The sequence below is a fragment of the Protopterus annectens genome, chromosome 1.part0 (assembly GCF_019279795.1).
Source record: "Protopterus annectens isolate FY-2018-M chromosome 1.part0, PAN1.0, whole genome shotgun sequence".
Classification (NCBI taxonomy): domain Eukaryota; kingdom Metazoa; phylum Chordata; order Ceratodontiformes; family Protopteridae; genus Protopterus; species Protopterus annectens.
This window is the reverse complement of record NC_056725.1, coordinates 385,687,539-385,713,162: the sequence shown is the minus strand read 5'-3', so window position 1 is coordinate 385,713,162 and position 25,624 is coordinate 385,687,539. Positions and strand designations below refer to the sequence as shown.

General features: G+C 46.2%; 1 protein-coding gene across 2 annotated transcripts in view; it reads left to right on the top strand.

Annotated features, from left to right (window-relative positions):
• CALM2 (calmodulin 2) overlaps nt 1-25,624 on the top strand; it is a 531,034-nt gene that overhangs the window by 412,369 nt on the left and 93,041 nt on the right. The gene's annotated exons all lie outside the window — the stretch shown is intronic.

Genomic DNA, 25,624 nt, shown 5'->3' with positions numbered 1-25,624 from the left:
ATGGGTAAGTGACTTTAAGGCAATGGAGGGAAAGGATAATCCATTTCACCTCCTGGGGAACAACCAAGTTGTCCAAATTAGACTTCATGAGGGATTTCAAAATTATCATACCTGGAAGTGGTATTGATTCAGTGGATACCTTCTAAGTTTCTAGGTAATATTTATTTCACTGTCATTGCATGAGATTTCAAATATTTTTACTGATGGCTACAGCTGCCGAGCTTAAGTCTGGGAAAATTGCTAATCTTTAAGCAGGTTGGTACTGATTGTCCTTTGGACCCACCACTTCCAGCCAGTGGTATAGAATTGGTCAGGCATTTTGTTGCGGTGAACAGCGGTAATATGCTGTGCTCTTCCCTATTTGTATGCTGGCTACTTCCAGTACAGCATTGCACAGATGCCTAGGGCTAATTGTGGATGTTTGCATGTGCCAAGAGAAGGAAACTGTACTTTTTGGGGACTTAGTAGCTTGCTTCAGGGCCACTTTTTGTACTATCCACCTTCAGTGCTGCCTTCCGGGCTGAACCTTAGGAGCATTTACTGTCCCCCTCTGCTCTTTCCTCATCCACAAGAAGAAATGCCAGCATGTCAAGCTGGCTGCAGTTGTGCCTCTGCTACCAATGGATGACACTGTGGCTGGATTTGATTCCTTGGACTACTCTGTTTTCTCCCAAGCCCTCTAACATCTACAGGATAGATGTGTCTTCTGGCTGCAGGTTTGCTGTCCATGGGCGAGTTGCTTTTTCTCGGTCTGAGATGGCCAGGAAAAAGCTGCAGGATAGGATGCCTGCTTTGGATCAGAGGTTTACTTTACAGACTCCAATGTCCATTTTTTCTAATTCAACTTTTTGGGATTCTGAACAGATTCATATCTGGCTTCTGTAACTTCAGATCCAGGACTCTGACTCGTCCCATAACCATAATTTCCAGGCCACTGTCTTGCCTCCAATATAATTTGCCATTTCAACGAAATTGACAGAGGCTCTAAGCTCTTGTTGGACAAGTGATTTTTCACCTGTGTGAGGTTTCTCTGTATATAACCTTTCTTTTTTGTTCTTTCCTCACATACTATGAAAATATTTTCTTGCCAAGTAGGTATTGTTGCTTGATCTTTTCCCAAAATGTCTGCTAAAAAAGTTGAAGCCACAGTCCCTCCAGAGGACCCCCATTCATTGTTTGGGAGTGGCTTACTTGGGTAATGAATCCGAAGAGACTGCAGCTTTCAGCTGTAAAGTTCTTCAAAGCAGAAGAGGTAAGCTAATCCTAAGGGGGCTACTGTCTACTTCAAAGTCCTCTGGTTTCTTCTGCGCCCCCCCCCCCCCAGAGGGGGGAAAAGTTGAGGAAGCACCCAAGTTGAAGGAGCCTACTAAAGACAGCACTCCTGAGAAGGGTGTTTGAAAAAGCCAGGAAAGCAGTCCCTGGATCCCACAGCCTTGGCTGGTCTGATACCAAGCATGCTGAATCCCTCTGCTCTCCATTTCCATCCAGGCTTTTCTCAACTGATTGGATTACTCCTCTACTCTGTTCCCCTATTTTACAGCGATCTAGGCTTTCATCAGTCATGCTTTCCAGATCTGCACAGATCTGGGAAGGGTTGGTGCTTTGGAGTCTCTACCAGTTAGACTTCCTCTGCCTTCAAGGCCTTCATTGGGTCCTCTACCTTTCAAGAGAAGAGGTACCCCTCCTTTTCGTATCCGAGACTACCTCAAACTTTTCTTCAGAATCTACTCTGTGGACAGGGGCAGTCTTACAAAAGTCTCTAGAATCTGCCAGCTGCCTGTTCTACATCCTCTTACTCCTGACACCTTTATCAATCCTTGTGGCTCAGTGAGCCTGGAAGGTGCTTGATGCAGCCGAGCTTATACCCAAGAAATCTTGACAAGTTTGTCACCACCAAAAGACTTCACTGGAGTAAAGGTACCTTTGGATGCCATGGCAGTAGCAGCAGCCAAAGAAGGAACAATGAGGAGCGAGTCTGTCCATCCCCCAAATGGGGAGTCTAGGCCTTGGTTTGGAAAATGGACAACACTTGAGTTTCTTCCTCAGAACTGAGATATAGGGCCCATATTCAGTTCCAAAAAGAACTGATCCAGAGATAAATTCTTCTGGATATCCGATGCCAAATTACCTGGCAGTAGAGTCCTAGCTTTCTATCTTCTATTTTGAATTTCTCCAAGCATCTGCTTTCTAATGCATTTGATAGGCTATACAAATGCCTGCTGATCTGGCTGTCATAACTGCATTCCAATGTGGCAGTGTGATTTTTGGGGGACATTAATAAATCCTTGCTCCCCTTGGTAATGCATTGTTTGGTCTGAAAGTCAAGGATATGCTAACAAGCAAGCAAGACTGATTTTCTGCCACTGGAATACATTTCTCTACTCAAGAGCCTTCTCTGGGAATTGGGAGGAATGAAGTGTGTTTTGGAAATTGCAAGGTCCTACCAAAGAAGCTTCAGATGGGAGTAATTTCAGTGGATGTAGCACAAGAGATTTTGCAGACTCTTCTACAGTCCTTCAGTGCTCCTGAAGGGTTGCCAGACTACTGCACTCTGGCTGTTGGGGGGGGGGGGGGTGCACTTATCCTTGCACACCATCACCTAAGATTCTTGGATGTTAAAGATAACCAGAAGATACTCTACCATTTCTAACCTTGCGTTTTGCAAAAGCAAGGATTCCTGTAGTACCACCCAATCATTTTGGAATTGGCGACAGAAATAAACCGTTGGGGAAAGTCATCCAGCAGGTCCTGCCAGACAAGATTGAGGGTTAGTTTTTGGTTCCAGAGGACTAGATCTAAGCCATTTAAGCAAATATGTGAAACTGACAATTCCAGATGGTCAATTTAATTTTGCCCCTAATCAAAAAGGATGACTGGATGTGCTCTAGCAATCTCTAAGATGCCTATTGCAACATAGATATACAGCCTTTAGTCTTCACTTGGAGCCAGTCACTTTTTGTTCACAGCTCAGCCCTTTGGACTCTCCACAGCTGCTTGTTTACCACATTCTTGGCAGCAGTAACTGCCTATATCTGATCTTCATGCATTCCTTACTGATGGGTTATCTGTTCCATCCTCAGAACTGAGCCTGCCTCGTACCAAACTTGTCAGCCAAAAACACTCAAGCCAAGATCCTACCCAGAATGCTCTGCTGTTACCTCAGATTTCATTTGCTGCATTGCTGTACAGCTGTCAAGCCACTCTCAGCTAAGTGAATAATTTTTTGAAAATTTCTATATTTAGTGCTTAAAGTTTTCAGTCAGTTACTATTGCTACACTTCTACCGTATCATAACTTTAAGACTCGTTCCTTAGTTTTTCTTCCCTTTTTATTACCTTTTTCTTACCTTGAGTTAGTTCATTACTATCGTTGGTAATCCTTTCTCTCCTTACCCTTCTGGGTAGCTTTCTTAACCCCTTGGTGCTGTCATTCTTCATTGTCGGGCAAGAAAAGTAATGTTGGTTTCTGACAGTGTATGGAATGTGGCCATAAGCTACTGCTTTCTGATGGCCATGATTTTGTTTGTTGCTTGAATGTCTCCCACCTTTCAGTGGCCTCCCCCGTGTGGGATTTGTAGAAATATTTCTACCAGGGCTCTCAAAGAGCAAGTTAATCCTGAAAGGCCTCCTTAAAACTCCTTTCTGAGAGGCTGTCTGGGTCTGAGGGCTCACCCCCTCCTGTTAACGGCCTGTAAGAGGTGTTCTGCTTCCTCCTCTGTCGCTCACTTAATCGCCCTCTGGAGATCGCAAGTAGTCTACTCACAAAAAGGTAGAAATTTCAAGACTCGCGCTGACATCTGTGGCCCTTTCGGTCCCAGCCCCGGCACTGCCCCAGTTGATTCTTGCACCAGCTATGTCCTCTTTATCTGCATCATACTTCCCGGTGCAGACACTTAGGCTAAAACAGTTTTGTCACAGTCTTTATTGGCACAGTCTCGGGTGGTCTCTGGCACTGTTGGTGCAAACTCCTTCGGCCCAGAGTTTGAAGATACTGTCCTCCACAGTGCAGACACGTTTGGCACAGACCTTCTCTTCAGTGCAGTCCCTTTTGGTATTACTACTGGTGCAGACACCTTCCTCGATGGCACTGTCTGAATCTGTGCAGACATTTACCACACTGCCCTTTATGGTGCAGACACCTACTTCTATGGCGCTGCCTTCGTTGGTGCAGAACTTTGACACCATTCTCTGTGCAGACACCCTCTGTTCTAGGCTCTGCACCACTTGAACTAGCAAGGACCAAGTGTTCTCCTTCCCTGGATCAGTTCATTGGTAGCCAATATAGTCCTTTTCTATAAAGGCCAGAATCTCCTTGTTCAGAGAAACTCCTGGTCAAACTCAGAAAACTGAAGATGTGTTGCGGCTTGTCTACCAGTTGCTTGTGGCCAGGGATCTCTTCTCAACCATCTAAAGCTACGTTCCCTCTTTCAGGTGACTTTTCCTCCACAGACTCCAACATACACTCCTCCTTTGACTTCCACATAAGCATTGAAGCCCTTTCCTCCAACAGCAGCTTCCTTCCCTCTGACCCCAGTAGTGGACCTCACTTTGGAGCCAGTCGTCCTTATGGCCCTTGGTGCACTGGGCATCAAGCTCTTTTCAGGCTAGTGGCTGTGCCGTGGGGGAAAGCATTCTTGGTTCCGCGCCATTTTTTCTATGGCACCCTCCAGGAATCCCTCCCTCACTCCACAGCCCTCTTGAGACTCCTGGTCTGGGGGTTGGCTCATTGGAGTGGGGTGTGACTCCAGTTCTGAGGTTGTCATGCTCTGCTTCGGGCATCCATCTTTGGGCAGTCCTCTCTTCCAGGCTGTGAAGAGGGCGCGTGCCTCTGCTGGCAAACCCCCCCATGTTGGTCCTTTCCCCACTCTGCTGCAACTGTAGCAAGCCACAATCACCGGGCACAAGGGCCTCTGGATGTTCATCTCACATTGCTGCAGTCCTAACACTTGGGGTAGTCCGCTGTCCCAGTCGGCCCGAATACCAAAGTATAAGGCTGACGTCGGTCAAGGCGCATTTGACTGACATCAGAACGTCAGGGTACAAATGCGCATGACCGACGTCATATCCTCAGTCTTTTTTGCCGCATGGTCCGATGCAGAAGCAGTATTGCGAGTGCAGGTTGGCGTTCTGAAATTTTCTGAAGTCGGAGTTTCAGACCGAATCAAAGTTGGCTAAGTACCCGTTGGGAATATTTTGGTTTTCTTGCCTCAGTATTTAACCGGATGTCAGAAAAAGTGAATAACTGTATTTCTTGTGGGAAACAGATACCTCATAGAGATTACCATACATTGTGTATACCTTGCTTAGGGCCTGAGCACGGCGTTGTTGGCTGTCGCTCTTGTGCTAGATTTAACAAACGCACTATTAAGAGAAGATTAGATTGTGCCAGGTTAGTTTTGGGAAGCGTTGTAATTACAACATGCCGTCGGATGCTCCGGCGCCGCTTCTAAAAAGCGCAAGGACAAAGCAGAAGCCTAGGTGGAAGAACCGTCTGTCCCGGACGTCGGTTCTTTAGAGGGCTCGGTGGAGCCGGTGGTTCTACCAGAAGTTCCTTTGGATTCTCAGGGTGAGACTTTACTGTTACAAGATGTGTCCTCTCAGGAGGTAGGCCAGGCTGAAGGGGCTTCTCAGGTAGCTGTTCTCCCTCCCTTCCTAAGGTGGTTAGGCCCTCCCTTCTGTTTCCAAGGCTCCTTCTAGAGGTAGGCCAGGGTTAACTTCAGTGGGGGTCTCCCCTACTTCTTCAGGGTCTCTGCCTAAGAAACATATGCTTAAAATGGCAGAAGATTTGATTACTATGATTAGAGGTTCTTTACCCCCCCCCTGATAAGAGGCCTAGGGTGGAACCTGAGCTTGAAAGTTTTGAGCAGTGTTCGGAGGCTTCTGAGTCTTCGGCTGAAGACTTGCAGGAGTATCCTCCTTATTCTGATGTAGATGACTCTACACCTTCGGCTTCTCCTCCTGAGGATTTTTCTTTTTCAGAGACCCTTCATTCCATGAGGGAGCATTTTAAATGGGAAGGTCAAGATTTCTCTGATTCTAGGAAAAGGCTTAGGGAATTTTTGTTTCTACCCCAGCATAGGCCTTTAGCTATACCTCCTGTTCTGGATGTGGTAGAGGATGTTTTTGCAGAGGCTTCCCTGAACCCTGATTCTTTGCCTCCTGCCCCAGTTAAACCGGACAGGTATTATAGGGTGCCTGAAGCTCATAAGTATCTTTTTAAGAGTCCCAGGGCAGACCCAGAAACTGTTTCTCAGGGCCCTAAAGGTGTTAAGGCTTCTGTTAAAAATCCTGTTCCTTCTGATAGAGGCAAGGGCTTTGGATAGATGGGGGAAAAGGTGTATACTTCTTCCACTTTAGCCATGAGGGCTTTGAATTGCCAGTTTCACATGTTGAAATACCAAAATTATCTCCTTTCACAATCTAAGGTAGATGCTCTGGCGGAAGGTATTGAGTGTAAAGAGTTGCAGGATTTAGTTCATGTTTCTGAACAAGTGGGTAAGCATTCCTTGCAATGTGGTTTTGATGCTGTACAGGCCTCTTCGAGGGTGGCAGCCACTGGTTCTGTTCTTCGCAGGCACGCCTAGCTCAAGGATCAGAATTTAGCTGAACATGTAAAGACAAGGATTTTAGATGCTCCTTTACAATCTGATGTGTTATTTGGTGCGCCTGTGGACGCAGTTTTAAAGAAAATGGAGGACAAGGCTAAGTCTATGCAGACTGTTACCGCAGGTTCAGCCTCCAAAGTTTAGTAGAAATTGGCCTACTAAGGGGTGGACTTATCCTTCTTATGATTCTCAGTCTAGGGGTAGATCTAGACGTGGTAGGGGCAGAGCTCAAGGTTCTTTTAGGCCTAGAGCAGGCAGTTCGCCTGCCCAGTCTTCTGGTGAGGGCAGGGGTCAGTCCTTTCGTAAGCAGACCCAATGACTTGCCTTTTCAGCTGCCAGAGCCTTCTCGTCTGGCAGCACCTTTGGGAGGAAGGCTGGCACTTTTCAAAGAAAACTGGAGTGTTATTACCCAAGACAGATGGGTATTGGATATCGTTCACCACGGTTACAGGTTTTATTTCCATACCTTGCCTCCTTTCAAAGGCATGCCAGACATTCCTCCTCTACAAAGAAAAGAGGCTCACAAGCAAATTTCTCTGTTGCTCCAGATAGGGGCCATTCAGCGGTTCCTGTGCCAGAAAGGGGCCTAGGATTTTATTCTCGCCTGTTCCTAGTACCAAAAAGGGGAACACGTGGAGACCAATTTTGGATTTGTCTATCCTCAACACTTATTTGGACATTCCCAAGTTCAAAATGTTGACGTTACAACAGCTTTTACCTCTGCTGGGCAAAGATCACTGGATGGTAACTTTAGATCTCAAGGAGGCTTACCTTCATGTGCCTATCAGACACAGTTGCAGGAAGTATCTGCGTTTTCGAGCTGGAAATTCCCATTATCAGTTCTCTGCATTGCCCTTTGGCTTATCTACTGCGCCCAGAGTTTTCACAAAAGTTCTGGCTCCAGTTGTAGCTTTTTTCAGGCTAAAAGGAATACAAATCTATCCTTACTTGGACGACTGTCTGATTCTGGCTCAAGAAAAGGACGAGCTTCAGCATCTGGATTATGTGATAGCAGTGCTAAGATGCCTGGGGTATTCTGTGAACGAAATAAAGTCCAGTCTAGTACTCTCTCAAGACATGTGCTTTCTGGGTGTGAGACTGAATACAGCAGCCCAGATGGCCTTTTTAACCCCGGACAAACAAAAGAGTCTATCCCTTTACTTCCATCAACTATCTCATCAGTCCGTGCTGACTGCAAGGACAGTCCTTCAAGCATTAGGGTTCATGGCATCTTGTATTCTGGTGCTTCCCAATGCCAAACTGCATATGAGGAAGCTACAATGGTATCTCAAAAATGTATGGACACAGCACTGCCAGGATCTGGACACTGTCATTCAAATAATACCTTGCATTCAAAAGGAATTTTTGTGGTGGGCTCAGGAATGTCACCTAAACAAGGGACTCTGTGACCCGGCCAGAGGCGAGTCAGATTCTAACGACAGATGCCTCAGACATAGCTTGGGGAGCTCATCTGAATGGAAAGTGGATACAAGACAAGTGGCCTGCCAGACTACAGCATCTACATATCAACATGAAGGAGATGTTAGCAGTCCAGTTTGCATTGAAGGCTTTCAAGGAGTTACTTCTTCCAGGGCAGGTGTTGATTCTAACAGACAACACAACTGTCATGTGGTACATCAACAAGCAAGGGGGAACACATTCTTATCCTCTATGCAGGCAAGCAATGATTTTGTGGGAGACTGCGCTCGGCTTGCAGCTTACTCTTCAAGCAAGGTTTCTGCCAGGAGCACAGAACTCCTTAGCAGATGTGTTAAGCAGGCAAATCATGGATCCCCACGAGTGGAAACTGGATCTTCATGTATTTCAAAAATTGACAGTGTCATGGGGAACTCCAGACATAGATCTGTTCGCTTCTCCACTAAACCACCAGCTGCCAAAGTTTTGCACGAAAAGTTATCATCACACAGCTTGGAAAGTGGATGCTCTTTCGTTCAGTTGGGAAAATCTTCATGTGTATGCCTTTCCACCTCTGCCTCTCCTCCCAAAGGTACTCCTAAAGGTCAGACAAGACAAGCCAAGGATGATTTTGATAGCTCCAGATTGGCCTCGGCAACACTGGTACCCATTACTGAGGAATCTGGTAAGAAAGCCTCCATGGCCTTTACCTTTGATTCCACACCTTTTGTCTCAGAGGGACGGTCATCTACTCAATGTCAAGCTTCACTCTTCATCTAACAGCCTGGCATATTCTCTTTTGAACCACAGCAGGTCTCAACTTCCTCAACAAGTTTTGAATGTGATTACGGAAGCCAGAAGACCTAGTACACGTAAGGTGTATGCAGAAAAATGGAAGAGATTTTTATTTTGGAGTGCAGCAAAGGATTTGGATGTTTCTGAGCCTAATTTGAGTGTGGCTCTTCAATATCTTACTGAGCTATTGGACAAAGGTTTGTCTTTCTCTTCCATTAAGATTCATGCTGCAGCAATTTCAGCTCACTATGATTGTGACCCACCATTGTTTTCTCATCCTTTGTTCAAGCAATTTCTTAGAGGGGCAAAGAATATAAGACCCTCACGAAGAGCTCCTACTCCTGCTTGGGACCTCAATTTTGTGTTGGAGAAACTTACTCTACAACCTTTTGAGCCTGGGGCTACTGCTGAGTTGAAATACTTGTCATGGAAGACTGCTTTTTTGTTGGCCATTACTTCTGCAAGAAGGGTTTCTGAATTGCAGGCCCTTATGGCGGTGGAGCCTTTTTTGATTTTTCATAAGGATAGGGTAACATTACGTACTAATGCTTCATTTATGCGTAAGGTGGGAGCTAGTGTGGCTTTAAACCAAACTATTCATTTGCCTACTTTTTATGCAGATCCCCAAAATAGGGAAAAGATTTTGCACACTTTAGATGTACACAGGCAGTTGCGTTATTATTTAAGCAGGACTAGGGATTTTAGGCAGTCTCAGCAGTTGTTTGTTTCTTTTGCTTTGAGTTCTCAGGGCAAGCCTGTGTCAAAACAAACTATTTCTAAGTGGATTGGGTTTTGCATTGCATTCTGTTACTCCCATCATGGCAAAGAGATTCCAGCTGGGATTAGGCCTCATTCCACTAGGGCTACTGCCACTTCAACAGCATTTCTAAGGGGTGGCAACTAAGGATATTTTGGAGGCAGCTACTTGGAGTTCAGTGCATACTTTCTCCAAGCATTACCACCTTCCTCTCTATTCTAAGTCCAGGGCTGGTTTTGCCACTGCTGTGTTGCAGGGCATTTTGGCAGCTCCTGCTTCATTATAGCTTAGCCATCCTCCCTTACCTCTGCTTTGGGATTCTACCCAAGTGTTAGGACTGCAGCAATGTGAGATGAAGAACATAGTACAGTTTTGTACCTACCATAAATGTAGATGTTCGAAGATCCACATTGCTGCAGTCCAATCCTCCCTCCTTCCCCTCTGTGTTTAGGGGTGGTTGTGTGGGTGAGGTTCTATTTTTTGTACATTTGTATATATTGTACATATTTTAGGCACATGAGTGTTTTGGTGTGTTTTGGTTTTGGCCTTATCTTTTTAGGGTCTTCTGACATCTGGGGCAAGAAAAGACTGAGGATATGACGTCGGTCATGCGCATTTGTACCCTGACGTTCTGATGTCAGTCAAATGCGCCTTGACCGACGTCAGCCTTATACTTTGGTATTCGGGCCGACTGGGACAGCGGACTACCCCAAGTGTTAGGACTGCAGCAATGTGGATCTTCGAACATCTACATTTATGGTAGGTACAAAACTGTACTTTTCTCCCCCTCAGGAGACTCCCTCTTTGCAATCTTCCCCAGAGCTTCCCTTTCAGGAAGTCCCTCGCAAGGTTTCATGCAAGAGGAAGCACATGGACTCCACTGAGGAGTCTTTGATCAAAGATGGACTTTGACAGGGAAGGGTCCCCAAGGTCACCCTCTGAGGTGACATTTGGTGACTTCCTGTAGATCCTAACACAGAGGGGTGACTGGAAGTCCTCCAACCCTTCCTCCAGAAGAATACATATTCCTGCAGGCTTTTTGTGCCTGGCCCCCTACCTCCTGGGTTACCCTGCCGGCAAGCTTGTCCAGCTCATTGTCCAGCATTCATCGAAGGCTCCTGACACCCTGGAAGCTATACTGTGGAGGCCTGATGAGATTTTCTCCCCCAGCTGAACATCCCCCATTGGTCAAAAGGTCTTCCAGTAGATGCCGTGGTGGGGGCTGCAACCAAGAAAGCCTTGGCAGAAGAGAGCCAGACTGTCCATCCGCCCAACAAGGAGTCCTGGGTGATGGACTCTGGAAGCATGTTTGCTTCACAACCTTTGCCGTAAGGTCCTTTAACTACTTGGCACACTTTACAAGGCTCCAGAGGGACCTTAACCAACTCTCAGAAACCAAGCAAGAGCAGTTTCTGATTAGGTCCATGACAACATAGCTTTAGCTTCTCAGCGACCCTGGAATCAGTATCCAGTTCCATGTGCCTTATTTCACACACAGTGGAAGGAGTGGCTAGAGCAGCAGGTGTGGATAAAGTCCTGAGAAGACATGCTTGGATGTGCCTTTGCGGACTTCTTTAAGGCTTCCTTTACGAACGCCTCCATCGAGGCCACTTCTGTTGGCCCTAAAGTTAGATATGCTGGCAAGGTGCAAACAAGATGGCAAGACCCTATCTGCTGTTGGTGTCCGGCACTCCACTCCAGCGATTCTACTCCAGAGGAGCAGGAATATGTGGCACAGAAAATCACACTGCTCTTTCCATGACATGCAGAGCTCTTCCTTAGAGGCAGAGGGGGAAACTCCAATGGAAGACTTCCCTTTCAAGGCAGGGGGGATGTTTAGTGTTTCACTGTTGGCAGTAATCACATTTGGGTCATCTGCTTGCAGTAGCCCTCAGTTGGCATGATTATCCAAGTCTTGGGTCCTGCGTTGGTTGCGGTCATCTTCTGTGACGTCAGGTAGTTAGGGGTATAAAGCATGCAGCTGATGCCATTACATCAGTCTTTCTTGCTGTGCAGTGCCCGAAGCAGTTAGCAAGTGCCAGTCGGCCGACGCTTTAAATTTTCGTTTCTGAGTCTCAGAACCGAAGTCTTCAACTAAAGTTAAGTACCTCGTTGGGGAAAATTTTTCTTGCTCTAAACAGATGTCAGTAAGTCAGTTGTATTTCTTGTGGAAAGCAAATGCCTCAAAGATTTTCATTCGTACTGTATTCATTGCCTAAGCCCTTACCACAACGTACCTCACTGTAGGTTTTGTGCCATATTTAAATGGCAAACTATTAGTCTGTACATTTTCGCTTCTAAATATTTTGGTACTCTATTCAATTATCCAGATATGCCTTTGGGAAGCCACCTGACTACCGACCATTGCGAAAAATGCACAGACAGGCTGCCTAGGTCCAAAGCTGCTGACTACGTTTCTAAGCTAGTCGCCAGTTCGCCGGTACTCAGTGAAGTGCTTTTGCAGCCCCTGATGCCTGCTACTTCAGATTCGCAGGCCTCTACTGAGACCCATTCAGAGTCCGGTATGCTGAGATGCTTCAGCTGTGGAACCTGCGGATGTCTCTACCTTGGATGGAACTGGAGCCGCTGTGCAGGTACTGGATTTTCATCGTGCATACAGCGGCAGTCATAACAGATGGGTTCTCCTGCCATCAGGCGGGTCCTTGGTTGGCTAATTCCAAAGTCTAGGTCCGGCGTCGGTTGTCGTCACTTCCCTGACGTCAGTGCGACAGGGGTATAAGAACCAGTGCGACAGGGGTATAAAAGAACCAGCCGACGCCATTTTCTTCAGTCTTTCTTGCTGCGTGGTGCCCAAAGCAGAAGCAGTTCGCAAGTGCCAGTCGGCCAGCTCCTGAAATTACAAAAATTTTGCAACCGAAGTCATCTTGAAAGCTAAGTACCCCGTTGGGGAAACTTTTCTTGCCCCAGACCGATGTCAGATGAAGTTAATAATTGTATTTCATGTGGGAAGCAAAATACCGCATAAGGATTTTCATTCCCTCTGCATTCCTTGCTTAGGCCCAGACCAAGACATCTGTCTGTCGTTTTTGTGCTACATTCAACAAACGCACCATTAAGTGTCGGGCGGAGTTCACCCTGCACTATTTTGGCAAAAAATGTAACTATTATGTCGTCGGATACTCAGACTCCAGTTTTGTCTAAAAACGCAAAGATAAGGATCGACACACGAGGTCCGCGGCCTCTACCGACACCACGCCTAAGCCCGACTACAGGTGGTCCGGTTCTCAGCCAGGCGCCTATGCAGCCCCTGCCTACCGACGACACTTCATTGGCGGTGTCTTCTGTGCCCGAGGTCGCAGGCTCCTCTGCCCACACCCTGACTACAGATACTGAAGCCACTCTTGGTGGTGAATCTCAAAATGTAGACAGGTCTGCCTCCTCTCAGGGTGTCTTCAGACCTTCCTCTTCTTTTTCCATCAAGGCTTTCACTAAGTCTAAAGCAGCCATGCATTCGAGGCGAGCTACACAGGGCCCTTCTCCAGGCCCCATGCCTAAAAAACAGATGCTTAAAATGGCTGAGGATTTAATTACTCATCAGGGGTTCCCAACCCCCCCCCCCCCCAGACAAAAGGCCCAGAGTGGAGGAAGAATCCCCCTCCTCTGACCAGGCCTCCATTATTTCAGAGCACTCTGAACAGGAACATTCTTACTCCCCTTTTGAAGATTCTGATGCAGAGGAGTCCATTCCCTCTGTCCCCCCCGGAGGATTGCTCATTTGGGGAAACCTTGCATACCTTAAGGGAACACTTCCACTGGGAAGGCCAAGAGTAGTCTGATTCCAAGAAAAGGCTTGGGGATTTTCTCTTACTACCTCAGCACGGGCCTCTGGCTATACCACCTGTCCTAGACATATTAGATGTGTACTCAGAGGCCTGCCTTAACCCAGATTCTTTACCTCCTGCCCCAGTCAAGCCTGACGGGTACTACCGGGTTCCTGACTCGCACCAATTTTTATACAAAAGCCATGCAGCTGACCCAGAAACTATCTCACAGGGCCCCAAGGGAATTAAGGCCTCCACTGCTAAAAATCCATTACCTTCCGAGAGATTCCAGATCCTTAGAAAGGTGGGGAAAAGGTATACATCTCTGCCACCTTAACCATGAGGGCATTAAACTGCCAGTTCCATATGCTAAAGTACCAACAGTTTCTGTTATCAGTTGAGAAGCAAAATGTCACAACCTGAACCAGACTTGGAGTTGCAGGATTTGATGCATAGTGCAGAACAAGTGGGTAAACATACCTTGCAATGTGGTTTTGATGCTCTAGAGGCCTCATGTAGAGCTGCTGTTACAGGATCAGTCATACGTAGACATGCCTGGCTGAAGGAGCAAACCTTACCAGATCATGTCAAAGCTAAATTACTAGATGCCCCTCTACAAAAGGATGTATTTGGTGTTGAAGCTGAGGAGGTATTAAAGAAAATGGAGGAAAAGGCTAAATCAATGCAAACAAAGATTTTCTACAGGTACAACCTCCACGTTTCAGTAGAAATTGGCCTTCCACAAATTGGTCCTTTCCAGCCACGGACAGACCCCAAAGAGATACAGGTGCCCAAGGGGCAGAGGGCAATCTCAAGGATCGTTTAGAGGCAGACAATGGCAAGCTCCTACACAGAGGTGGTGAGGATAGTTCGCAGCCATTCAGAAAGCAAGCCCAATGACTTTCCCCTTTGCATGCCAACCAAGGCTCAAATGGCAGCACCCTTAGGCGGAAAACTGGCATTTTCAAAAAAATTGGCATACTGTCTCAAAGGACATGAATCCTGGACATTATAAACGGAGGCTACAGATTCCATTTTCACACCCTTCCAAAAATGAGGCACACCAAACCTGCCACACAATCAAAGGGCAGAGGCACAAAGACAAATTTCAGATCTCATGGACATGAAAGCTATTCAAGAGGTACCTACTCATGAACAAGGTCAAGGTTTTTATTCCAGACTATTCCTGGTACCAAGGAAGGGAAAAGATTGGAGACCTATTTTGGACCTATCCATCCTAAACACATTTTTACTCGTACCAAAATTCAAGATGCTCACATTACCGCAGCTTCTTCCCATGCTGGGCAAGGAGTCTTGGCTGGTAACATTGGACCTCAAGGAGGCATACCTGCATGTCCCAGTCAGACAAAATTGCAGAAGATACCTCCGATTTCTTGCAGGTCCAACCCATTATCAATTCTCTGCATTGCCCTTTGGCTTATCTACTGCGCCCAGAGTATTCACGAAATGCCTGGCATCAGTAATTGCCTACTGCAGACTTCAAGGGATACAAATATACCCATATTTGGATGACTGCCTGATCCAAGCGGACAGCAAGCACATACTTCTGAAACATCTGGCTTTTGTAATAATGTTGTTGAACTCTCTGGGATACAGTCAACAAAAAGAAATCAAGGCTAATACCTTCTCAGAAAATAATTTTCCTGGGTGCCAACTTGGACACAAACACCCAGATGGCCTACCTCACGCCAGAGAAGCAGGGGCAACTAACTCAATACTAAAAACTAGCAAATTTCACCAGGCTGACTGCAAGGAAAATCCTGCAGGCTCTGGGATTCAGGGCATCTTGCCTCCTACTAATATGTGCAAAGCTGCATATGAGGAAACTTCAATAGTACCTGAAAAACCTATGGTCTCAACAGTCACAGTTTGGAAACAATAATACCACTAATTCCATGTCTTCAAAAGGAATTTCTGTGGTGGGCTCAAGCATGCCAAACACAGGTCTCCCATTCTGCAAGCCTCAAGCAAATCAAGTCATCACAACAGACTCCTGGAACTACGCCTGGGGGGCGCACATGACAGATCGGTGCATTCACGGCAAATGGTCCCAAAAAGAAAAGCACCTTCACATCAAAAGGAAATGCTAGCAGTAATAAATGCTATTATAATAGCTTTCAAAGACCTTCTGCATCCAGGTCAACTATTGATAAGGACAGACAACACAGTAATGTGGTACATAAACTGGGAGGAACCCATTCATACCCCTTATGCAGGCTGGCCATGTCACTTTGGAACATGGCTCTGGAATTACAAATCGAACTTCAAGCACAGTACTTGCCAGGCAAGGAAAACACGTTGGCAGACAATCTAAGCAGAAATATGACAGATCCACATGAATGGAAGTTGCATCCTCAAGTTTTTACAGAGATAATTCAAGCATGGGGAAGGCCAGACATGGATCTCTTTGCCTCCCACAAAAATCACCAATTGACAAAATTCTGCTCAAGGACTTTCAATCCACAGGTCTGGAGAGTGGACGCTCTTTTTCAGTTGGACAACCATGACAGTTTATGCCTTTCCACCTCTTCCTCTGCTGCCCAAAGTTCTATTAAAAACCAGAGCAGACAGACCAAAGATGATTCTCATTGCTCCAGACTGGCTAAGACAGCACTGGTACCCACTCCGATGCATTCCCCTCCATGGACCCTACCTCTAATGCCACCTCTTCTGACTCAGCACAGCTTCAAAACTCTTCAGTCAGCTGAAAACACTCAATCTGGCCGCATGGAAGATTCCTTAACATCACAACAGACCCTAATGTCCAAGGAGGTGCAGGAAGGCCATCTACTAGAAAAGCTTACTCCGCAAAATGGAAACTGTTTTGTGCCTGGAATGAGAGAGGGCCAGAATCCTAGAAAACTGAATTTACCTCAAATATTACAGTATCTAGCTGAGCTGCTAAGCAGTGGACTTTCATTCTCCTCCATCAAAATCCATGCCTCAGCCATTTCTGCAGAATACAACACTGATCCACCTTTATTCTCACCCCCTCTTAAGACAGTTCCTCAGAGGGGCTAAGAATATAAAGCCCCCAAGGAAACTACCAATACCTGCTTGGGATCTCAATTTCATTCTAGAAAAGCTGACCTTGCCTCCTTTTGAGCCAGCTGCCTCAACAGATTTGCAATATTTGTCCTGGAAAACAGCTTTCTTTCTGGCTATCACCTCAGCTCGTAGGGTATCGGAACTACAAACCCTCATGGCTGTGCAGCCTTTTATAATCTTCCATCAGGACAGAGTTTCCTTACGAACCAACCCGTCCTTTATGCCAAAGGTGGTATCCAGGGTAGCTTTGAATCAGGCTATACACTTGCCTACCTTTTACCCTAATCCTCAAAACAAAGGGGAGAGACTACTACATTCCTTGGACATCCACAGACAGCTGCGTTATTATTTGGACAGAACAAAGCCCTTCAGAAAATCAGAACAGCTTTGTGTCCTATGCTATAGGAGCTCAAGGGGAAGCCAGTTTCCAAACAGACAAATCTCAAAATGGATAGCCCACTGCATACGCTTTTGTTGCTCTTTTTTTCATGGTAAAACTGTACCTGCAGGCATCAGATCTCACTCCACAAAGGCCACAGCTAACCTCTGCAGCTTTCCTCAGAGTTCCTACCAAAGATATTTTGGAAGCAGCCACTTGGAGTTCTGTGCATACCTTCTCCAAGCACTACCACCTACCATTATACTCCAAAACTAGAGCAGGCTTTGCCACTGCAGTCTTGCAGGGCATCCTGGCTCCTCCTAGTTCCAGCTAGTGCCTACCACCCCTTTCTTAGCTTTGGGATTCTACCCATCTGTTATGACTGCAGCTGTATGCACGATGAACATAGTACAGTTTTGTACCTACCATAAAAGTAGATGTTAGAGTACTAATACAGCTGCAGTCCAGGTTTCCTTCCCCTCTTGGGACAGGCCTATTGGCTAACACCTCCTCATACAACCTGATTGGGGTATTCTTTTATGGTGTATTTGCTTGCAACTACTGTATTGATTATATTGCATTGCTTTATTACACAAATTTATGTATTGCCTTCCTTCTGGGGGCACCTGACATCTGGGGCAAGAAAAACTGAAGAAAATGGCGTCTGCTGGTTCTTATACCCCTGTCGCACTGACGTCAGGGAAGAAGCGACCACCGACGCTGGACCTTGACTTTGGAATTCGGCCGACCGAGGACCCGCCTGACGGCAGGAGAACCCATCTGTTATGACTGCAGCTGTATTAGCACTCTAACATCTACATTTATGGTAGGTACAAAACTGTACTTTTCTGAGGGTGTATTCAGGCCTACTGCCTTGCATATTAAACAGACGCCATCTTCTAGGCCTAAAACTCTAACTATGCCTGGGAAACACTCCCAGACTGCATGGTCAGGCCTCTATGCCTAATAAAACACTAATACGAATGGCTGAAGACCTTATTACTTTAATCAGGGGAAGCCAGCCTTCCCCCTCTAAGAGACCTAGGACTGAATTTGCTTATACTTCTGACAAAGATTCTGAAATTTGTCTCCTCTGACCAGGATTTACCCTTGGCTACCTATGAGTATTCTGATGCAGAGGACTCTATTCCCTCTGCTCCTCCCCCAGAGTATTTTACTTTTGGTGAAGTCTTGCATACTGTTGGAGCATTTTCACTGGGAAAGCCAGGATTACTCTGATTCTAAAGAGGCTTGGAGATTTCTTACTCCTGCCCCAATGCAGGCCTTTAGCTATCCCCTCTTGTGCTGAACATTGACTGCCTTTTCATAATCTAGCTTGGCCCCTGACTCTACCTCCTGCTCCCAGAAAACCTGATGGATATTACAGGGTTCTTGATTCTCAAGTTCCTTTTTAAAAATCCTACTGCGGATCGTGAGACAATTTCACAGGGACCCAAGGGCATTAAGGTTACTACTTCCAAAAACTTACCCCCTCTGATATAGATTCCCAGGCCCTGGAATGATGGGGTAAGCAGGTATACACCTCTGCAACCTTGGCAATCAGGGCCTTAAATTGCCACTTTCATATGTTAAAAGTATCCGCAGCAGATTATTGGATTGCTTAAACAGAAAATGATTCCCGATTGTGCTGAAAATAAGGATTTAATGCATTCTGCTGAAGAGGTTGGAAAACGTACTTTGCAATGTGGTTTTGATTCACTAGAGGAATCTTGCAGGGCTGCTGTCACAGGGTCTACTTAGAAGGCATGCATGGCTTAAGGAGCAATCTTTGCCAGATCATGTTAAAACTAAATTGCTGGATGCTCCCGTAAATCAGGACCACCTAAAGCAGACGTAGTTCTTAAAGATGGAGGAAAAAGCTAAATCTATGCAAACTGTTAGGGGTCTTGCAAGTGCAGCCTCCTAGAGTTGGTAGGCATTGGCCCTCAAATTGGTACTTTCCGGCCTCTTCCAGGCCTTCTCAGTTTAAACCCAGAACCAGCAGAACACCCAGGCTTCAGTCCCAAGGTATGCACAGGACTAAGCAGTGGGGGGCTCCCACTTCCAAAGCAGGGAGTAGTAAGACCCCCCCCCCATGGTAAGCTGTCTCAATGACTTAGCTGAGTAGTGCTTGGAAGTTTTAAAGTGGACTGCTCCTTTAGGGGGAAGGATTACTCTGCAAGCAAAGAATTGGGAACTCATTACCCAGCACAAATGGGTTTTAAACAGTTTGCCAAGGATACAGATTTCACTTCCACATGTTACCAACCCCAAACAGTTGGCCCAGATATACCCCCAAATCAGTGGGCAGATGCTCAAAAGCAAGTGCTCTCTTTCAGGCTGTACCAGAAGAGGAAAAGGGACAAGGTTTCTACTAAAGACTTCCTGGTACCCAGAAAAGACAACTCATGGCTTCCTATCCTGGACTTGTCTATCCTAAACACCTTTTTGGTGATTCCAAAATTCAAGATGCTAACTCTTCACCAGTTGCTTCCCATGATGGGCAAAAATGCCTGGTTGGCAACCCTAGATTTAAAAGAAGCCTACCTGCATATCCCAGTCAGGGAAGCTTGCAGAAAATACCTATGCTTCAAAGCAGGCTGCATGCACTATCAGTTCTCTGCACTGCCCTTTGGCTTGCATACTGTGCCCAGGGTATTCAGTGTCTAGCTCCAGTCATTGCATTTTGCAGACAAAGAAATATTCAAATATACCCATACCTGGATGATTGTCTAATTCGGGCAGAAAGCCAGGACATGCTTACAAATCTGGCATTTGTACAAAGGGTGTTAACTTGTCTAGGGTACACCATAAACAAAAAGAAATCTCATCTGGTACCCTGTCAAATTGTATTTCTGGGAGCAAGCTTGAACACCACTTCCCAGATGGCTTTCCTCATGCCAGAGAAATTCATTTGACAACTTGCTTCAAACTGGCCACAAAAACCCAGCTATCTGCAAGGCAAATACTGCAAGCCTTGGGGTGTATTGCCTCGTGCATTCTACTAATTCCATATGCAAGGCTGCATATGAGGAAACTACAATAGGATCAACATTCTCAGGATCTAGAAGCAACGATTCCCATCATACCTTGCCTATGGTTGGAATTCATTTGGTGGGCAGAGGCCTGCCACCAAAGCAAGGGACTTCATTCACTCTACCCCCTGCCGCCCCAACCCCAACGCATCAGACTATGCATTGAGGGCTCACCTGGCAGGGAAGTGCATTCAGGGCAAATGGAACCCAAGTCAAATGCACCTGCATATCAATCAAAAAGAAATGTTAGCTGTACAGAATGGTCTGTGCCTTCAAGAACCACGTTCTTCCAGGACAATTAATGGTAAAGACTGACAGCACCAGTGTTATGTGGTACATAAACAAGCAGGGGGGTACCCATTCTTACTCCCCTCTGCAGACTAGCCATGGCTCTGTGGAACACAACCTTGAGCTACCAAGTGCATCTACAGGCTCAGTTCCTGCCAGGAAAACTAAATACACTGGCAGATGAACTAAGCAGAAAACTCATGGACCCACACGAGTGGAAAATGGAACCAAAGATTTTCAGCATGTTTATCAACAAATGGGGGATCCCAGATATAGACCGGTTTACCTACCCCCAGAACTACCAATTGGACAAATTCTGCACAAGGACTCACCACAAGCTTGGAAAGTGGATGCTCTCCTTCAGCTGGAAAAATCTATCAGTTTATGCCTTTCCTCTCCAAAGTGCCACTAAAGATCAAACAGGACAAACCAAGGATGCTAATTGCACCAGACTGGCCATGCCAACACTGGTGTACTCCCTCTTGCAGTGTCACACCTGGCCCCATGGCACCTACCTCAGACCCCTACCCTGCTGTCTCAGCAGGAGAGCCAGATTCTGCACCCCCAGCTTCAAATCCTGAGCCTGGCTTATTACCTAATCTCTGTTACCATCCCTCAGTAAACAAGTGTTGGTTGTCCATTTTGGAGGCGAGGAAGCCTTGTATTTGAAAATCTTATGCTGAAAAATGGAAACTATTCTGCACCTGGAACCAAACTCATGGGATGACCATAGCAGCACCCAATTTACCTCAGATTCTTCAATACTTAACTGAGATGCTTCACAAGGGCCTTTCCTTTCCTCAAATTCACACCACTGCCATTTCAGCTCATTACAACAGAGAACCACCCCTCTTTTCTCACCAACTGCTCAAGCAGTTCCTCAGAGGGGCCAAAAACTCAAGACCACCCAGGAGAGCCCCAACTCCAGCCTGGGACGTTAATTTTGTATTGGAAAAACACTTGAGCCAGCTGCAGAGTTAAAATTCCTTTCTTGGAAAACTGCTTTCCTTTTTAGCAATCACTTCAGCAAGAAGGGCATCTGAATTGCAGGCCCTTATGGCAGTGGAGCCTTTCATCATTCGTGCGGACAGGACCAATCCATGCCCAAGGTGGTATCCAGTGTGGCTCTTAATCAGTCCATTCATTTGCCAACGTTTTCTAATCCACAGAACAAAGGGGAACTGATACTACACTCGGATGTGCACAGACAACTTAGATTTTTCTTGGACAGGACTAAACCTCAAAGGAAATCTGAGCAACTGCTTGTGGCATTTACTGCAGTGGCAGAGTGGAAGGCTATTTCAAAGCAAACCATTTCTAAATGGATAGACCATTGCATTAATTTCTGCTGTAAGCACCATGGAAAACCTATCCCACAGGGGATTAGACCCCATTCCACCAGGGCTGCGTCTACCACTACAGCCTTTCTCAGAGATGTCCCTACCAGAGACATCCTAGAAGCTGCTACCTGGAGTTCTGTAATACTTTCACCAAGCATTACAATTTGCCAATTTTTCTCTAAATTCAGAGCTGGCTTTGCCACTGCAGTCTTGCAGGGCCTTATAGCTGGTCCTAATGCTATCTAAATTCCTCCTCCCATCCTTAGCTTTGGGAATCTACCCAAATGTGATGACCAACAGTGAAGCACGAACATAGTACAGTTGTGTACACTCACCATAAATGTAGATAGTGTATTCACTGTTGCAGTCCTGGTTACTCTCCCACCAGCCCCCTGACTTTTGGCTATACCTCTGTTCTCCTTTACTGTACTTAAAAGCTTTTTGCTGTATTTGCTTTTTTGTTAAAGGTATAACTGTATTTTTATTTTTATTTATATATTGCTTCCCATTATGGGGGGCACCTGAAATCTGGGGCAAGAAGAAACTGATGTAATTGTCTCTGCATGCTTTATATCCCAGATTACCTGACGTCACGGAAAATGAGACCTTAACAGACAGGACCCAAGACCTATCAGGCCAACCTGAGGGCTACTGCAAGCAGGTAACCCAAATTTGACCAACAGTGAATACACTCAAAGCATCTACATTTATGGTAAGTGTACACAACTGTACTGTCCGCAACCGGGGTTCCAGAGGTTTTCTATGGGCAACCCTACCAGCGCTCCTGAAGCATTGCCTGACTGCTCACGTCTGGAAGCGGATGGGGGTAGTTTTTCCTTTTACCCTACTGCCTGGCAAAACAACCATGGATTCTTGGGTACAACAAATATCCAGAGGCCATCTCATCCCCTTCCAGATCTGTCCAACCTCCGCCAGAGACTTGCCTGATCTCCCACCTAGTCAAAGGGAAGCAGCAGCACACGAAATCCGAAAGCTGCTACAAAAGTCATCAAACAGTCCCCCCAGACCAGATGGGATCCGGTTTTTGATCAAGGTTCTTTTTGGTGCCAAAAAAGACAGGACTGGAGACAGATTCTGGATCTCAGCACACTGAACAAATTTGTAAAAACAGAGAAATTCCAGATGGTCACTGTTTAGTCTATCCTTCCTCTTCTGGAAGAAGACTATTGGATGTGCTCTGTAGATCTTAGATTTATATTGCCATATAAAAATGGACAAGCGCTCAAGATACCTTCACTTCTGCATAGGAGCCAGTCACTACCAATTTCGAGCACTGCCCTTCAGTCTCACTACAGCCCTCAGTGTGTTCACCAAATGCATGGCAGTGGTCATCGCTCACCTGTGACTTCAAGGATTCCAGGCGTTTCCATACCTAGACGACTGGCTCCTCACTGCCCCCGCCAAGTCTACTGGAAGAAGCCCTAGACTACTCTTCTCACAGCACAATGCTTGGGAATCGCTAAACTGGGAGGCGTCCAACACTACCCCAGCACAGTGTTTAGAACTCCTTTGGGTTCTGTTGGACACTTGGAATTGCACAGCATCTCTTCCGGATCAGACTTCAAAGAATAAGACAATGGGTTCAACCACTACTGTCACCACAAATCTGCTCAGTCCATGCTCCAACATTTGGTCAATGGCAGCCTAGATTACCATTGTTCCTCTGGCCAGATTCCACATGAGACTTCTCCAGTGGTTGCTCCTCGCTCAGTGGTACCCTCTACAACACTTCCTTTCCGATAGGTGTAACTCGGATGCAAGCAAGATTTGCTCCGGTGGATGTCTCTAAACCCCCAACAATGGTCTTGCCCCTTCAGCCAAAAGCCAGGGTGACCACTGATGCCTCCCTGTTGAGGTGGGGGGGGGCTATGTTACGGAAACTCAGTCCAAGGCACCTGGTCAGAGACCCTTTTGCATATCAGTGTCCTGGAACTGAGGGTGGTACTATTAGCATTGCAAGCATTCCACTCCATCCTTCCGTCAGGGACTCCTTCCGTCAGGGACTATTGCGATCCAATCAGACATGTCTGTGGTCTGGTACATCCGACAAGCAAGGGGGCACCAGATTTATCCATTATGCTGAGGCCTTGAGAATATTGCAACGCACATTCCCAGGAGCTCCAACATGGCAGACAAGTTGAGCAGGTGCGTTCTACAACCTCACCAGTGGTCCCTCAACCCTGTGATAAAGGCAAGAATTTTTAACCTTTGGGGCCATCCCTACTGCGACCTATTTGCCTCTCCAACCAACTAAGTGCAGCAACAGTTTTGGCCAGACCCCCAGGACAAAGATGCTCTAGTCCTCGCTTGGCCCTTTGGTCTGCTCTGCTTATCCTCCTCTTCCCCTAATCTCTCAATTTCTGAGGAAAGCATGACCGTTGAAAAGCAGTGATCCTTATTGCTCCATATTGGCCTTAACAAGTTTGCTTCCCTTTCCTCTGGCCTCCCCTGCTAGATCAACATTTGGGATGGATTGAGGATCCATGGTCTCCCATCTGCAGGGTCTGACTCGCCCCAATCGGACAACCCTGAAGCTGACAGCTTGGTTTCTCCACTTCTGTTATTGCCAGGTAGGGTAATCTCTCATCACATCATAAATCGTCCACCAGACTAATCTATCTCAGCAAATGGAGAAAGTTCTTTATGGGCAACAGATAAACAATTAGACCCCTTGTCAGCCCCAGTTTTGGTGGTTTTAATTCAAATCTTTTCCAGTCTGGGGTGTCTGCCTCTGTTCAATTAGCTGCCATTTCAAATTTCCACAGTGGTTTTCAGGATTCTTCACTCGTGTCATACATGTCACATACTCTGTAGGACTTAAAGGGTGTTTTTCACCTAAAACCTCCCTTTAGAGAACCGGTACAACCTTGGGATTTGGCCTTTTGTTCTAAAAGCCCCAACAGCCACTTCAAGCCTTGTGCATCAAACGTCCTATCTTGTTTTCTAAGGTTAGGGTATCCTTGAGAACTGATTCTTCCTTTTTACATAAAGTGATGTCAGAGCCGGTCTATCAACCAGTCTATTGACCTTCCCAGTATTTTTTCCTAATCATTGTAGCAAAGGAGTATAGCCTGCACTCCCTGGATGTTCATAGGCAAATACGATTTTAACTGGACAGAACAACCTGCAAATCAGACCAACTATTTCTGGCCTTTTCTGGATCAAGGCTAGGTCATGCTGTCTCGAGTTACATTGGTGTCATGGTTGAGAAATTGTATTGCCTTTTATCTACAGCAAAAACAGTATCACCTTGCCTCAGAGTGAAAGCCCATTCTACAAGGTCTATGGCAGCTTCAGCTTTCCATGCTAGGGCTTCCCTCAATATTTGCTCTGCTGCTACTTGGGCCAAACGTCATACTTTTTATCCTTCATTACAAATTGGATGTGGCCTCTAGAGGTAGAGCTTTTTTGCTTCATGGTGCTCAGGAATGTCCTTCCATGAAGGCCACCCAGGGATACAGGTAGTTGGGCACTCTGTCCCATCAGTAAAGAATGGACGAAGATTAACATCAGATAAAGAAGTCTTATAACGTTCCATTGTATTTATCTTGTTTATTGTTCCCCACCCTCCATCCCCCTTTGGAGGTTCCTGGTTGATCTCTTACTCTATTGTAGGTCTGTTCCCAAACTGAGGTAATTGGGAGCAGAGCATTCTGGGTAGGATCTTGGCTCGAGAGCTTTTGGCATACATGAGCTTGGTGTGAGGCCGGCTCTGTTCCACGGATGGAACAGATAACCCATTGGGAATGAACGAAGATAAACCCAGATGGAACGTTATGGTAAGACATGATTTCTTTTTTCAGACTGCGATGGTTCCAGGTGTTTCCTTAGATAAGTGGCTCCTCACCACTCTGACCAAGGATCTAATTCTGCAAAGGGACCTCTTCACTGTATGGGGATTACAGTGGACAGAAGAAAACTGCTCCTGACTCTGAATCTGGAATTTCAGATGTCCTCTAATCACTACAAATGTCACTTTACTGCTGCACAGAATTTGCTCAATCCAGCAATTATCACAGCTATTGGACAATCCACCCCCTCCAGTAAGCTTCATTTTAAGACTCCTAGGAGTAGTGGCTTCTGCCATCGTTCTTCCTATATAGATTCCATTGTTCTGCGGTGGGCTTGGTTCAGGAGT